We start from the raw sequence: 13,757 nt of genomic DNA, 5'->3' as shown, positions 1-13,757 counted from the left end.
TCTGGATGTTTCCTGTGAGCTAAACAAAGGTATTTTGGCTTAACGTTCATTACATGGGAGACAGGGATCCCATCACATATAATTTAAGCTTATAGGCAACACCCCCTTAGTGATTAACTTGTAGCAAAAGCAATAGAACCCAAAGGTTAAAGTAAAAAGAGATAGATCCAATACGGAGTCAGATTTGTTCTTCCTTATTATGTAAGCACTGTCTTGTTTAATTGTCTCCAAACTCTTTGAGATGGATACTATTATTATTGACATGCTACAGGTGGGAAGATCAAGACTCAGAGAGTTTAGTTCCCTTCTCAAGGTCATTCAGCAAGTCCCTGGCATAGCAGAGATCAAGACTAAAGTCTGTGAGATTTCAGTTTCCAAACTATGAACCACTGCATGATGCTTCTTGGTTGGGCTTGAAGTCCTGCCCAGGGCAGCTTTTTATTTCTCTTCAGGAGAATCCTGTCACCATGATCAGTGTTAGTTTGCTCTCAGTTCTGGAGGCTGAGGAGTCCAAGATCAAGGCCAGCAGGTAGATTTCACTCTGATGCCTCTTCTCTGGGCTTGTAGGTGGCTGCCGCCTTGCTGTGTGCTCACATGACCTCTTTTCTGTCCATGCTCGAAGAGGGAGAGAGATCTCACTTTTCCTGTTCTTATAAGGCCGCCAATCCTATAAGATTAAGGCCCCACCCTTATAACCTCATTTCACCATAATTACCTGCTAAAAGGCCTGAGTCCAAATACAGTCACATTGGGGGTTAGAGTTTCAACATATGGATTTTGGGGGGAGGACACAATTCAGTCCATATCACTCGCTGATGCGGACACCCCCTGCTACTACCCCCACCCCAATCAAAGGACAATATTTAGTAATTAGACACTATTTCCCCCAATCCTGGATTTTGGTAAAAATGGAAACTTTATTGGAGGTAAATTAAGGAGCAGAAGTCAAAAGGTCTTCTGCTTGGCTAAAACAGAAGAGGGGGATGGCTTTCTGTTTTAGTGGGACTCATGAGTTAAAGAGGTCACCAGGATGTCACAGACCTGCTCCCACCCTCAGGAGGGAAGACTCTACAGCTACCCCCATACTCTGCTGGGTAACAACTCTCCCATCGGCTGTTTGCTCTCCTTTGGTAAATCATCACTGATTGTTACTAGTTGTAATGGTGAGGTGGCTGGAGCCCAGAACTCTTCTCTGGCCATTGTCATAGTTTCTCCTCACAGAATAAAAGGGGCCGCTGTGATGTTATTTACCTTCCAAAAGATCTTGGGTTCAAGTCTTGCTCTTCAGAGGAAACGTTGAAAAATATCAGAAGTGATATGACCAAATAAAGGGTTATTTTCAGTGTTCAGTTGATGGCTGAATACATTGAGGAATCCCTAGAACATCGTACTTTTTCCAGTTACCATGATGGGGCAGTGCAAATTAGGGTTGGGTCTTCACGGTCCATCAGTTTGTTTTGATTTATCTGTACGACAAACCTTATGTTCTGGGTCTGGGAGACAACATAGTCAAAGCAAACAGATAGAAAATGTTAAAAAATAAATTTTTTCTTGAGGGCAGAGACTATATTTTATTCATCTTTGAACCCTCAATTCCCAATTCTTTGCTTCACAAGTGCTTGTTGCATGAATATACTCTGAATCTTTGAAGACTTAGTCCTACTATTTCGCCCTTTATTTAGCACTTACTCACTGTGGGAAAAAAGATACGGTTACTGCTTCCCATTTTCTTTAAGACATGAGATACTGCTTTGTTCTAAAAAATCCTCTACTGAGAATTTTATGATTAATATTCTCAGAGGTGCAATGTTGCTATATCTTCTGGAAGTGAAGCCATGTAAGGACAATCTGGAAGAAAATTATTTCACAGTGGGCGAGTAGGATGGCTTTCTGTCCACTCAAATGTGAAACTCAAATGAGTAATAACTTGGGTGTTGAGTGCTATCATTTGGCATTCGATAATAACATGTTCCAAAGACATTGAGAATGGCTCATCTTTTGGGGACAATAGCTAACTTTTGGAGATTCTTGAAGGGTTAGGCTGTCCAGACCAGCATTAATTACAGAACAGCAGGTAATTAGCATATTTTCCCTAATGCCTAGATTCATTCTCATTTCATTTTAAATTTAAAACTATTTTCTCTTCACTCCCCTTGTTAAATCTTTCCCAAAATTTTTAAAAAGCATATTTTTTTGGAGAATAAGGAAGCCAAAGACGTGTTCCTTGATCTGGGAAGAGTATCACAGTGGGAAGACAGGACTCGGAGGTAAGAAGCCAAGATTAACTGTAATTACAGGGTGTTGTGGTGAGGGCTTGATCCCACCCTTCTTTCCCTGCTCCTGTCTGCTCTCCTGAGTCACTTTGAGTCACTCTTCAGGTATCGATTGCAGGATTTTTCTGCTTCTGTTGTTTAAAATGAGGGCTTTTTATTTTTATTTATTTATTTATTTTTGTCTCTTGAGAGAACATAATAGCCTAAATTGGATTTCTGTTGGTTCCACGTGGTCTGAATGCTTCCCTGCCTTTGACCTCCTCTGCCGCAGCGCATGAGCTCCTACACCCTGATCTTGTCAGGGCCCTGGGCTCCAGAAACCTCCTTTTGCTTTAGGCTTTTTCACAGACTGGTTCTTTACCAACTGATTACTATGAAGACCTTGTCTTCTCTCCCACAAGCTGTGCAGAACGCTGTCTGCCAGCCGCACAGATCACAGGACGGCAGTGAGGGGTCGCCCGGCTCCTGCAGGTGCATTTGCCTTGCTGGGTCTCCCGCTGTCTCCTCTAAGCCTCAGCAGCTTTCAGTGTGCTTTGCGGAGAGCCAGATTTATGGATCCACATAATACAGTCTGTACATCTGTATAATACTTATATATCCATGTAGTGTAATAATACCAATAGGTAGGTTTTGTTGTTGTTTTGTTTGCTTGTTTGTTTTTCTTTTTCTATTTTGGCCCACTGCGCTGGCACGTGGGATCTGAGTTCCCCGCCCAGGGATGGAACCCACGCCTGCTGCAGTGGACGCGGGGAGTCTTAACCGCTGGACTGCCAGGGAAATCCCAGTTTTTTTGTTTTTGTTTTTCTAACAAAAGAATCTTTTGTCCTTTGAGTTCAAAGCATCCTAATATTTCTTGTGAAACATCACATATTCCCCTAGATGTAGAAATCAAGGGCATTATGATTACTTTTTTTATTTTTGGCTGCATTGGGTCTTCGTTGCTGCGTGCGGGCTTCTCATTGCAGTGGATTCTCTTGTTGTGGAGCACGGGCTCTAGGCGTGTGGGCTTCAGTAGTTGTGGAGCACGGGCTCAGTAGTTGTGGCTCACGGGCTCAGTAGCTGTGGCTTGCGGGCTCTAGAGTGCAAGCTCAGTAGTTGTGGCGCACGGGCCTAGTTGCTCCGCGGCATGTGGGATCTTCCCAGACCAGGGCTCGAACCCGTGTCCCCTGCATCGGCAGGCGGATTCTTAACCACTGCGCCACCAGGGAAGCCCTGATTACTTACTTTTTAATCTAGTGCATGGAACAACTTGACATGAATCCCTTAACCAATACAGATGGAGCAGCCTCTGTGTGTCAGGCACTGCCGTGGGTCCTGGGGAGACGTGTACCCTTTGCGTCGGGAAAACTGACATCAAGCAAAAAAAAAAAAAAAAAAATCACACGACGACATGTCAAGCGGGTGAAGACTATAGCAGAGGGAGGGGCTGGAGAGGGGCGGTGAGCAGGCGTCAGGCAAGGACTCTGAGGAGTGTCAGTGCTGCAGGGATCTGGATCCAGGGAGCCCAGACGTGGCCCTGCTGGGGCAGATGCTTGGGCTGGTCCCCACCTCCCTCCTCCACCCCCAGCCGTGTGCACCTGCGCCCTGGAACCTGATGGTCTTCTCTCTTCTCTCAAGCTCCGGAAGCATCTCTTTGCTTTTCTTCCTCAGGGCTCCCCCCAGGGCCGTGGGAACTCAGCCCCAGCAGGGAGTCTTGTGGGTTGGTCGTCCTCTTGAAGCAGAGGAGGTACAAGGTGGAGGGTAAATGCCTTTCTTCCCCTGAAGAGACAGTCGTGAAGAGGGCGGGACTGGCCCCTCGTTGCAGGCCGCACCTGCTCCCGCGCTCTCCGTGGGCTTTTCTCCTCGCGCCCCTTCCTTGGCTCCGGGGTCCCTGATCCCTTCTAAATAAACCACTTGCATCCAAGTCCTTATCTTAACTTCTGGGTTCGGACGAAGCCGAACCAAGCTACATGCTAATTATTTTCTTGTTGTTGCTGTTTTTATCTTCGAAAGGAAATCCATTTTTAATGTGTATGAGTCCTAGATTATTCTTCCCTTATTAGACTACCCTCTACAGACAGTTTCCTCAGTCATGCCGCTTTCATCTCCATTACCTCATAACAATCCTTCCCCATTTTCTTCTTCTTCCTTCTCCTCCTCCCCTCCCCCTCCCCTCCTCCTTCAACAATTAAACGTCAAAGGATAGAAACTCTTACTACTAGAAGCCGGGGCATCTTCTTCAGACTTTAAAAACTAGGGTAACGATTTATTTGAGTATTGAACACCATTGTACCATATAACGTAATGCCCTTCTGTAATGTCTAAATATAACAGTGAAACACGGACATTTATAAAAAGAAGCAGAGACAGCCTGCCCAGATATAGACCGGTAGTACCTTTAATTAATATTTGCTGAATACTAAGTGCACAAAGCAGCTGCTATTTCATAGGCCAGCAAAGAGCAAATGCCAGTTTTATGGAAGGAAGGGTAGCATCGCCCCGGCTGGACGGGCACACGAGCGTGCAATCACAGGCTCAATTTGCAACCTCTGCAGAAACGGGACACCGCTCAACAGTTCTGGGAAACGAGTCCATCTTCCCGAGCTAATCAAATATCTCACAGTGCATCACGGAGGGACTCGCTTCGTGAGAAGTGAAAAGTCCTCCACGTTTCCGTGAGTGCTAATGATCAAGAGGAACATTTCAAAATCCATATAAGTAAGAGCATAGGCGAAGATTTTACAGCGATGGTGTGACCCTCCTGGGTCAATAATAGCTCCTGGAATATGAAAACATAGACTGAAGCTCTGCATGACGGAGCACTTTTCCTAAATGGTGATTTCAACCAGAAGAAAAGTGTGTGGATAGTAATACAGCATTCTTCAACATGCAGCCACTAAGTCTTCAAATAACTCCAAAGAAGAAGTAATTTGTGATGTTTGTTATATACTTTTTGTTTAAAATCTCCTCCCGTGATGAAGGCATGTCCTTGCTCTTGTAGGTTCATGAAGAGAGCCATGCGTTGCCGTGGAAACTAGGATGAGGGGTGTTGAAAAATGGAACTTGGGAAGTAGGGGAGGTGCCATGCAGCAACCGATGGGACCACAGAGTGTCCCCCAGTTCAGGGGAGCAGGGGGGCCTGACCGCACCCCAAGGTGTCCAGGCAGAGTCAACTCCTCTCTTTTTTTAAAAAACGGGACCGAGATCCTCCACACTGGAGTGCGTGACACAGTGATGGAGACCTGACGGCTGCAGGGGCCGCTCTGCCCTGGACAGGTGGCCCGTCTGAAGCAGGTATGAGGTGTGGCTGGCAGGAGGGATGTCATGTAGCTGGCAGGAGGGACTTCATGGAAGTGCCAGGGAGGAGGGATGGAAGAGGAAGAACAGACAGTTTTCTGTTGTGGTTGTGGGAGGTTGGTTTTCCGGTTGTGGGAGGCTCTGGAGCCTGCCCTGAGGACCCACCCACATTCAAGGCTGCGATGGGACCCCTGTGGTCTGTGCCAGGCCGGCCTTGACTCTGTTCCTTGCTATCTGTTTGAGGAGCCCCTTTCAGCAGCCATGGGACTCGGGGATTCTGCAGTAGCAGAAGCAAATGCCTGGTGGCTCGTAGCATCTTGTGAAACTATAGCATCGTCATGGTGCCCACGGCACTTTGGGAGTTAGAAGTGAATGTCCACCACCCAGTCCCAAATGAATGATCCGAGCAAAGACTAAAACAGAGAAAACGCTGTCCTTACTCCTGTCACCCGCACTTCTCACTTGGAGATACCTGTCCTGGCAGGCGCCCTGCTCTCTTCTTTTCCTCGGTGAGGTCCTGGCTTCTAAGGATGTTCAGTACGACATCTTGGACTTAAATAGCTTCCCAAGTTTGGTACCGAGGTCTCAGAAAGTGCAAATTGGTGAGATCCACGTATTCTGGCTTCTCTTGTCTATATTATCCCTCACTGGGGGGTACAACGGACCCCAGGGCAGCTCCTCAGTGGAAATCTCTTATGTGAACAGCGCATTTAACATTCCCATATAGGTCATTCCAGAGCACTGAGTAGCGTTCCCTGTGCTCTACAGCAGGTCCTTATTTGTTACCTATTTTATATATAGTAGTGTGTATATGTCAATCCCAATATCCCAATTTATCCCTCCCCCCCGCTTTCCCCCTTGGTAACTATAAGTTTGTTTTCTACATCTGTGACTCAATTTCTGTTTTGTAAATAGGTTCATTTGTACCATTTTTTAGATTCCACATATAAGTGAATCATATGATATTTGTAGAAATGGGTTTTCTTGTCTTGCATCTTGGCTATTCCCTTGCTAGACGCACGTACCAGGAAGCACCAGACAATTTCGCTTGACCAGAGACAGCATGCTTAACTTCTCTTATTTTTTATTTTTATTCTTTGTGCTTTTATTTTTCTTTTTTGTTCCCTCTCAGGGGGAATTATATATTTAGAAAAAGGACTAGTAACTTCTTTACATAAATATATGATTGGAATAAAAATTAGAACAAGTATTAAGTATTAGTGAAAAGGATACCAGATTAAAACTAGGTATTATCTTTTCTGAATCATGTTTAGTAGTAGGGTTTAATTATTTTAATGAATGCCAACTTATCTGAGTCTCTGATAACTCTTCCACAGAAATCTTAACTAAAACACTAATCTCCCTCTGCTAGCAAGATATGAAACCTGTGGTGAATGTTCAAGAGGGAATAACCCCATGAGCGCTGCGAAGTGTAAAGCTAATCCCGTAAAATGAGAGTAAAGCCACAGGGAGAAAGATAGTAAATACAACAGAGTGTCAGTTAAAAGATAGAATCAAAACAAATGAAACCTTCTTGATTTTGTGTTGAAGTTCCCAGAAGTTCCATGGAGATGGAAGAAAGCCTGTCCAATGCATTCAGAGATTTGAAATTGCAGTGAAAGTTGAGCTGCCTTGTGTGGATTTTTGCATTACTTAAAATGTTACATTTATGTTTGAGCTCTATTGTTTTTATCAAAGATACTTTTTATTAGCCACGTGGTTAGGTCAGGGTTTGGTTCCTTGGGATGATAGCAAAGATTACTGACCAAACAAACCCTGGTGACCTAAAGTTCATTGGGAAAAACCAAATTTGAAGTACAGAAGAGATTGGTATTAAATCAAACTTCACTCAAGAAAACTGAGTTTTAAATACAGGAGAGATCATCTCTAAACAATAAAAACCCTGGGACCAGTGACAAATAATTAAGGTAGGAATTTTAGAGTCTGAAGTAGAAACCAAGCACTATGGTTCCTGCTTCTGTAGCCTGGTCTCCATGGTAGACAATTTCATAGATTAACTAATACAGCCTAGATGCCGCCAACATTACAGATGAGGAAAATGAAGCTCTGAGGGGGACTTATCTTGAACTTCATGCCTAATAAATACTGTAGCTGGATTTAAACCAAGATCCATTTGGCACCAAAGTCCAGTACACTAGGTGAAAATGAGGGGAGGCTGGCGGCCAGTAAGGGTAGGGAAACTGTCAGGATTGCCAGCAGTTCTCTTTCTGTGTGGTTTGCTTTTTAACTCTTCAACTCAAGTCTATGCTCCACGGAGACTTGCTGGATCTTTTTTACATGATGAAGGGTCTCCATGGGAAGATCCTAGGTAGCATTTGAGCTCCACACAGGTAATTTGCATGGGGTCACCTTTGCTTCAGTGCTGGTTGGTGAATTTCCTTTCCATGGCTGGCAGCTGTGAGGACTAACTGGTACCCGCCGGTGATTAGGAACCATCCTTTCTTATTCTCGTGGAGTGAAACTGGAAAAACCAAATACACTTCTCTGTGGTACTTGGTACAGACTGCTGACCTTTTCGTAGTGCTTCAGTGAGTTTCCTTGGGCATTAATTTTGTTTGACTGCTAAGTTTCTGCCTTGGTTCCACGGTTTATGAATTTCTGTGGGTTCTGCTCCTGCAGTCATACAGAGCCTAACCAATGACCAGTCCTTTCACATTGTCTTTGTTCTTTCACAGAGGATTTGGCTCCAGAGCTGACCATCCTGAACTCTTTTAAAACCGTGTCTGAGAAAAAGAGAACATTAAAAACTGCAAGTTAGCATGCAGTCATTGTGGACCTAGTTACTTTCATAGGCAGAGAGCACTTATAGGCTAGAGTTTTCCTCATTGCACATCACAGTCAGATTTATTCAGTTTTAAATGATTATGAGCCAAAATTGAAAGTGCTGGTAATCCCCCCTTCCCTAACCACCACCCACCCATCTGCAGCTTATCCTATTTGTTCCATAAATTTATAAGTGATTGAAAATAAAGGCCACTCTTCATTCTTCCCACCTGAAACAAGGTTCCTCGACAAATGAGCTTACAGATCATCATAAAAAGAATGTAGACTAGTTTTATAGGGGGAAACGCCAAAACCATGATTTTGGGCTACTTCTCCATACAAATTACTAGGGGATAATTTTACTCTTCCTAATCCGGTTGCAGCCCCCCGTCCCTACTGCACAGCCTGGACCTCCTTCCCTTCGCTTTTTACCCTTCCTCTGAGCTATTGAATTACTGGGTTCTTTACCTAGTCCCAAGATAGGGAAGAATATCAGCTATTACATCACTTAGTGTTACTACAGAGTGATGGTGGTCTCATGGCTCTTAAAGATAAGAATAATTTGTTATTTATTTTCTTTTTAAAACAATGTTTTAAAATCACTAGTGTTAATCTTTCATCTATGTTAAATGGAAATATTAATGTGTTATATAAGTGCACTTCTAAGTTACAAATTTTATAACAGTTTTATATGTAGAAATTTCCCACCTGTGTTTATTTGGTATTCCTATTTAAAGAATTTCTTTTAAAAATTGCTAAACCACATGACGCAGAGGCAATACTATACAGAGAGCCACTGAGTAATTATCAAGGAATAATAGCTCCTTTTACATGAACTGTCTTTCTGGACTTGAGAAAAAACGGGACTTCATTGAGAGGCCAATCTAAAAAAGTACCATAACTAACAGATGCTACTCATATATCCTTAGCTGTTTGTGTAGGTTATAACCAGAATTAAAGGAAATTTCATGAATAAAATTACATCTTCTCATTAAGACTTCAAATTATGTTGGAAAATTACCTCTAATTTATTTAAAATATGAGTGAAGTTTTGCATAAATTCTGCATGCAGCACCACTAGCTTACTTTAGTTCCTTGTTATAAGCAAGGATATTTGAAAATTGTAGCTGAATGCTATCAAAATGACAAATTTTCCTCCAGTGTGAATTGAGTTTAATTCTCTAATTCTTTGAATTTTTTATACGACACAGTGTGTTCTTAACTAAGATAAAAAGAGTCTTTAGAGCTAATAGGGAAATTAGAGTTTAGTCTTGTCTTCTCCTTTTGAAGAACATGCATCTGAGGTTGGTGGCACATCTAGGGTATCCTGGGTAGACCAGTAGACTCAAATCCCAGGAAGCAGGAGCAAGTTCCACACTCTTCTCTTCGCGTGTGTCCTCCATGGATGCTGAAGAGAGTTCCTTCTGCACATTTCCTTTATTTTCAATGTCATTGCCTCTGCCCACACTGAAGTTCTCATCATCTATTGTTGGCTGTAGTTTAGTCCTTTATATTATGTAGCACCATGTCAAGAGCACAGTAAAGATTGTACGGATTTGTTACCAAAAATAACAAGTTTATCTTTATTCTGTCTAAAAAGACAACTAAACTATCACTAAATGCCAGGACTCTCTTTAAAGAAAACCACTTTGTGATGTAATGGAATAGCTACTCAGCAGATGCTTTTTGAGTTAATGAATGAATCTAACATTCTTTTAAAATTTTCTTTTTGAAAGAGTATGAAGTGGTTTGCCTATGTATTTCTAGTTAAACTCATTCTCCATGGTATTTCCAACTATCCTTTCAAAATTTGTTTCTGGTTATACCATTGCTCTCTGTATAAACCTTCCACTGTTCCAATGAATAGAGTCTGAATACTTCAGGACGGCGTAAGCAACATTTTATACAGTGGCATAAGACAGTGGTAGACCGCACACTCTGGGTGAATACCTAGAAAATCAAGGCCGGATCAACACGAAGTTGGGACAATTATTGAAGTGTAGTTAGATTTCACTTACTTCTTTAGTAGTTTTTTAAATAAAAAGCTACATAGTAGTGACTCTAGTACTCCTTTCCAGTGCATTTACCATGTGATCTCAGACCAAAGTCCAGTTTGTATTGGAATTTGTTTTAAAAGACACAATACATGTCGCTTGCAAACTTGTATGGACTATTGTTTTATTTCTTGAGAGTGTCTGACTCTTTAGCTGAACAAATGTCAGAATTTGTCAATTCTCTCTAAAGCGGGAAAAATAAAACAAAACAAAACAACAACAACAGTAAGAGTTAAAACAGAGGGATGAACTTGAAGTTGTATCTAGATCTGGGAGAGGTTAGTATATATGAAAAATATTCTCACAAAGAAGTATTTTAAAAAATTAAAAATCTGGTCATATTTTTCAGTGATAATTAGTTTTCTTGACAGTATAAGATTTGATTGGCTTTTTATTGAATTTTCTGCATGATTCTATATAGCCAAAATATACCCTGCTTGATCTTTAATCATTGTTTTCTTTAGTTTAATAGTTGGGTACCATTATATGAATACTCATTTTCTTCTGTTGACTTTGTGGGTAGATATTCTCAGATTTCTCTGAGTCTAATGGAAGATAAAAGATATTCTTTTCTCTCCTTTCATGATGTTGCCTGCCTTTGGCTTCATCCTTCCATAGATTAGGATATCGGACTCCACTTCTAAGGTTTTTAGAGTGGAAGATGCTAAAAAAAAATGCACAGACGTATAGATAATTGAGGTGATGGCCAAATCCCCTGACCTGGGCTGAGAACAAACACCCCTCCTCAGACCCCTTAGTTGTTTGATGCCCCTATGAGCATTTCCATTGAGTCCTATGACATGTATTGAAGAGATAGCATTAAAACAATACTTCTAACATCATATCTATATTTCCATTATCATCATATTATACCCTTATTATAGGAAATGTTCTCTCTTTTACTTAGATATTTGTATTACACTGGAAACATAAGAAATATGTCTGATAAAATATACCCCATATAGAGTAAAAAGCAGAGGTTTCTCTAATTTCTAGAAAAATAGAAATAGAACTCGCCTCTATGAAATCAAAGAAAAACACTCTGTTGCCCCATAATACCACATTCTATGAAACAAAGTCAGCTAAATAAACAGTTGGAGACATAAAAATCTAAACTTCTCAGATGGATGAACTGGAAATCATTCTGTTCTCCCTCTTTACCTGGATCCCTTTTCCCCTTCCAACTCTGTTCCCCCTGGCTCTGGGGCAAACCTAACATTTATGGGTCCAAATATTGATAGTCCCTGGGAAATATAGTGGTAGCTGGCCTCAAACCCATAGAATGTACAACGTCAAGGGTGAACTCTAATGTAAACTCCGGACTGTAGGTGATAGCGAGGTGTTGGTGTAGGTTCATCAACTGTAAGAAATGTACTATCCTGGTGAGTGATGTTGATAATAGGGGAAGTTGTGCATGTGTGGAGGCAGTGTATAAATGGGAAAATCTCTCTACCTTCTGCTTCATTTTGCTATGAACCTAAAGCAGCTCTAAAAAATAAAACCTATTTAAAAAAAATGAGACCAAGGCCCTAGGTCCTGGCCCTGCTGTGAACTGTTGTAGAATATCAACAGGTTAACACTTGGGGTTCTCCCTCCTAACATCTTTCGTGGAATTGGCTAACCACCTATTTTGGAAAGGCAAGGAACAGAATGCCTCTTAGAATGCTGAGAATATATGTTTAACAAAATTATTCTTTTTCAGGGAGTTACTCTTGTCTTTCTATTTGGCTGAATGTTCCTTAAGGGCACAGACCACACCTTATACTTAGAATATGCATATTAGACTTATGCATCTCAACGGAATCTGTTCGGCAGGAATTTGCGTTGGTACAAGGTAGCTATTATCTTGGTTAGAGTTGCAGATGACCAGAAAATCTGTATCCCTTGAATTAAAATAAATAAATGGCCAGATGCCTGGGGAGGGAGTAAGAGGAGGACTCGGGGCGCGCGCAGACTTGTGCCTGAGGTGGCAGGAGTAAGATGGTAGTGTTCCCACGTCGCATGCTTCTCAGAGCAGAAAGAGGGCACAGCTGCAGCCACTCCACCTACTGTAAAGATCACGGAACTTGGAGTCAAAGGGCTTAGGTCAAAGATTTTTGCAGAATGGCAACAGACTGTAATCCCATGGAGCTGAGCAGTGTGTCAGGATTTGAAGAAGATGCAGAGCTTAATGGCTTTGAACGATCTGATATGAAAGACATGAGGCTGGAAGCTGAAGCAGTTGTAAATGATGTTCTTTTTGCAGTTAACACCATGTTTGTCTCAAAAACCCTGTGCTGTGCAGACGATGTGGCCTATGTCGATGTGGAAACAAGAGAAAGAAATAGATACTGCCTGGAGCTCACTGAAGCAGGGCTCAGGGTGGTAGGTTGTGCTTTCGACCAGGTGGATGATCATTTACAGACTCCCTACCATGAAACAGTCTACTCCTTGCTGGATGCCCTCAGCCCTGCCTACCGGGAAGCATTTGGAAATGCACTCCTTCAAAGACTTGAAACTGAAAAGGGATGGACAGTCATGACAAAGTATTTTCTTGTTAGAGGGGCTGTTGCTGGTACACATGTTGACATAAAGCTTTAAATTCTTGCAGATGGTCATAGTAGAAAATGCGTCTTTGATTTTGTGTCTTTATCATTTTTTGCTTCACATTTAGGCTTTTGATTGAGAACTTTATTGACTAACGAATTGTGTTTCTCAGTTTCTGATTCATTAAGGAAATCCTGAGGCCATTGCTGTGATGCCATCATTAAGACATTCAAATTTCTTCATATAGTATCTCTGGCATTCTGAAAACCTAATCAGTATTTCATTCTCTTATTACAGGATTTTGATGCTGGCAGCACTTTCTTTCACATAGGAAATTCTAGATTTGCATGGTCATATAGGAAATAAACTAACTTCAAACTTTGATTCAGCATGCTAAATCAGGGGTTTACTGCCAGCTTGGACTGACTTATTAAGGGAAAAAAACAGCAGTAGATTATGTTGGTAGAGCTTTTTATATTCAAACATCTTTTACATACATTATCATCACATTTCATCTTCAATAGTTCTCGGAAGAAATCAGGAAGCATTACAATTTGCATTTTAAAGATGAGGAAAGTGAAGATGAGAGGAGGAGGTTTTCAAAGGTCACAGAGCTGGGAAGTGAGTCTGTAATAACCCTGATCTGTTCCCATATAAGAATCCAGAAGGCACATCCCTGATGGAAGACCACACTTTCCAAGATAGGATCATAGTGTCTGCCATTTGAGTAAGCCTCAGAGGAAAGAAGAGACAAGTATTATTGAGGAGGGGTCTATCAAAGACCTTGCTCAGGTACACATTTCAACTTAGAGATTCTCCCATCTTACAAGCAGGGTGGATGTGC

At 41.9% G+C, this 13,757-nt stretch overlaps 1 pseudogene across 1 annotated transcript; it reads left to right on the top strand.

Moving 5' to 3' along the window:
• Nucleotides 1–9,156: 9,156 nt before the first annotated feature.
• On the top strand, nucleotides 9,157–12,990 carry LOC309615327 (GSK3B-interacting protein pseudogene; annotated as a pseudogene). The gene has a single exon. The product of its transcript is annotated as a GSK3B-interacting protein pseudogene (transcript).
• Nucleotides 12,991–13,757: the final 767 nt, after the last annotated feature.

The sequence above is a fragment of the Balaenoptera borealis genome (assembly GCF_965194805.1).
Source record: "Balaenoptera borealis genome assembly, chromosome: 17".
NCBI classification, from domain to species: domain Eukaryota; kingdom Metazoa; phylum Chordata; class Mammalia; order Artiodactyla; family Balaenopteridae; genus Balaenoptera; species Balaenoptera borealis.
This window is presented reverse-complemented; position numbering and strand designations above follow the sequence as displayed.